This window comes from Dipodomys spectabilis, unplaced genomic scaffold, assembly GCF_019054845.1.
Source record: "Dipodomys spectabilis isolate Male_0828 unplaced genomic scaffold, ASM1905484v1 ptg000110l, whole genome shotgun sequence".
NCBI lineage: Eukaryota > Metazoa > Chordata > Mammalia > Rodentia > Heteromyidae > Dipodomys > Dipodomys spectabilis.
Genome location: NW_024870787.1, coordinates 4,569,422 through 4,572,898, shown reverse-complemented (window position 1 = coordinate 4,572,898; position 3,477 = coordinate 4,569,422). Strand labels below are relative to the sequence as shown.

Genomic DNA, 3,477 nt, shown 5'->3' with positions numbered 1-3,477 from the left:
TCTGGAACCAACCCAGATGTCCCTCAGTAGATGAATGGATCAAGAAAATGTGGTATATATACACAATGGAATTCTATGCTTCCATCAGAAAGAATGACATTTCCTCATTTGTTAGGAAATGGAAAGGTTTGGAAAAAATTATATTAAGTGAAGTAAGCCAAGCCCAAAGAAACATAGGTCCCATGTTTTCCCATATTTGCAATATCTAGTATATGTATGAGTCAAGCAGAAAAGGTCAGATAATGAGATGTTAGGAAAATGTTCCCTTAGATATGTATTTAAATGTGTTTTTCTTTCATGCATTTGATTCTAATGCATTTATAAGATTATTTCTTTGTTGCTTTGTATGTCCCTCCCTCACAGTATAACCCCTGCTTTCACTATATTTGATGTCGGTATAATTTGTGGAGGAGATGGGGAAAACAAGTCGCTTAAGGATACAGGTGGACCCGTTGCAACTATGAAAAGTACAAGTTGTCATGTCGAAAACAAACTTTACAACTTTGGTGCGGGTGGGGGGGGTGGGGGGGGTGGGGGTGGGATTGGGTAGGGGGGAGGCTGGGAAGGGATGTGAAGGGTAAACAAAGGAGGAGGCTGCAATGCTTGATAAGAAATGTACTCATGGGCCGGGTGCTGGTGGCTCATGCCTGTAATCCTAGCTACTCAGGAGGCTGAGATCTGAGGATCGAGGTTCAAAGCCAGCCCAGGCAGGAGAGACCGTGAGACTCCTATCTCCAATAAACCACCAGAAAACCGGAAGTGGCGCTGTAGCTCAAGTGTTAGAGCACTCGCTTTGAGCTGAAGAGCTGAGGGACAGCGCCCAGGCCCAGAGTTCAAGCCCCACAACCGACAAAAAAAAAAAAAGAAATGTATTCATTATTTTGCCCATGTAATTGTAACCCCTCTGTACAGTATGTTCACAAAAAATAATAAAAAATAAAAATAAAAAAATAAAAATAGTCATTGACAAAAAATTGCAAATGTAAGCAATCGACAGAAAATATATTTTTTTCCACTAATCCGAGAATTATAGGGAAATAAGGTCAATAGCATTGTTAGGAACAATAAGGTTTTTTTGTTACAAATAGGCACACAAGGATATAAGCCTGTATAAGATTGCATCATTAACTACTTAAATTTAGAGGATACTACATGTTTCAGCAGTGTATAGACTAATTTCAATAAATGTTTAACATGGCACTTGCACAAGGATGATATGTAGATTTATGAAGTATTCCATATTTTTCATTCTTCAGATACAAGAAAAGAAAAGCAGTTATTAAAAAGTTGATTACAAAATTAGAAGTGTAACAATACACGTAATTCATATAATTAAAAGTAAGTTTGACATCAGTGTATTAAATCTTCACCTTAGAAAGGCCTTTACAAAACCTTTTACATAACCTTTACAAAACTTTTGAAATTTGACACCATTGATATTTTATCCCAAAAAAATCACACTATAAGGACCTAGGAAAAAAAGGAATCTTAAACTGTTTCTATATGGAATGCAATCTGAAAGGACACATTAATGAACCTACATATTATAAAACAATGTAAAACTCAAAGTATATCTAGGAAGAATAAAATAGATTATGGACATTATACAAACATAGAATATAGAATATTTTAAAATACGCTTTTTTCAGACAATGACCAGAAATACTTTAGTTTCTTTACTACAGATAAGTTTAAATTATTTCTGATTGAAAAAATCACAAAGTCTGTAGATATCATTATAGATGTATACAAAACTTCTTGAATACATTTTGAAATCAAAGGCAAGCAATTTACTTGGAAGAATTCCACGGAATCCATGAATTTTTACAGTAAGTGCCAGTGGCTCACGCCTGTAATGCTAGCTATTCAGGAGGATGAAACCTGAGGATTGAAGTTAAAAGCCAGCCCGGCAGGAAAGTCCATAAGGCTCTTATCTTCAATAAACCAATAGAAAACTGGAAGTGAAGCTGTAGCTCAAGCTGTAGAACACTCGCCTTGAAATGAAGAGTACGGGGATAGCGCAAAGACCCAAAGTTCAAACCCCACAACCATCCAAAAAAGGATATTGCTGTTATTTGGATTGTGAAAATATTTTGTATGTGCACAAAGTATGTACTGACATTTTTGAAATTTAAGAAACTTAACCGAACCATTAGGACTTAGGAGAACATTTTGTACAGCCTTCCACAACTTCAAAGATGTAGTGATACATATTTATCCTTTTGGTAATACCAAATGCAGTTTCTTTCAAGTTGTTTTTCAGGCCTGGTTTGACATAATGCTTCAACAGAAGGAGATCCAGCATATCTTTGCTATCTCAATTCTCAACAGCAAGGTGCAAGGGGGTCAAGAGGCCTTCAGTTTTGGCATTGGTATCTACATTATGATGAAGTAAGTAAGAAGCCACTCTGGCATTATTCCACATATATGCACTGTGAAGGGCTGTCCAGCCATCTACAGTTATTGCATGTGCCGCTTGAGCCACCAACTCACGGACAATGTCTAAGTGTCCACTGTTGGCTTCTCAATGAAGAGGGATATACTCATTGTCATCCCTCGTATTCACATGAGTGGCATTTTTGAGAAATAGTCTCTGCACTGTAGTAAGCCGATTATTTTTGGCAGCCCAAAGAAGAAATTTGCTTGGATCCTTCTCCATTTTTTTCTTGCAATTGATACCATTCCTCACTTGTTCATCTTGTTCCTCATCATCATGAGTTGCCTAACCAATGACTTTGAGAGCCAGTAGGAATGAGGTGTCCATGTATTTCCCTAGTAGTTCACGTAGTTTGAACTGGTCAGAAATATCCAATGAACATTTGCATATGTTTTTTCACCATCAATTATATTCTCTTTTTGTCTTTTTACTATTCTAAATTATTCTAACTGGGGAATAGGGAATTGATGGAGAGAAGAGGAAAGATGTTCCTCGGTATTCAAAGGTACAGACTGAAAATGAGGACCAGTGGTGTCTTCAGGTTCAGCTTATTCTAGGAATGAGAAAATATGAAACAATGTCTTCTATTTAAATGATTTAAGAAATGGCAGAGCAGAAAGTGAAATGTTGCAACCAAAAATAAAAAAGCAAATTAAATTAAGATAATTATGAAGCAATCATATTATCTATGAGAACCATGAAAGAGAGAAAGGAAGAGAGAGACAGATGTGCAATGATTTAGCTAGCCACAAAATCCATACCTCTGATTAATTTATACAACAAACAAAATTTTATTTTTTGAAAAGTTGGAAATAGAATGTATGTATTTACTTGAAATTAGTACATACATTGTTAGTAGCTTACATAAAGAGAAATGGCTTTTACCAAATTACAGACAAGAATCTAAATCCTTAATAATTCTAGTAACAGATCTGACTGAAATCAGTTGAATCATACCTTTCCTGTACAATTAAAGAATATGTCCAGGCTAGGAAAGCAGCTAGAAAAGGCAGGCAGATTGTATCTGTGGCAAAACTTTG

The 3,477-nt window shown here is 36.0% G+C and overlaps 1 pseudogene; it reads left to right on the top strand.

The window, feature by feature from the left end:
* Nucleotides 1–1,147: 1,147 nt before the first annotated feature.
* Nucleotides 1,148–1,246, top strand: LOC122114798 (annotated as a pseudogene).
* Nucleotides 1,247–3,477: the final 2,231 nt, after the last annotated feature.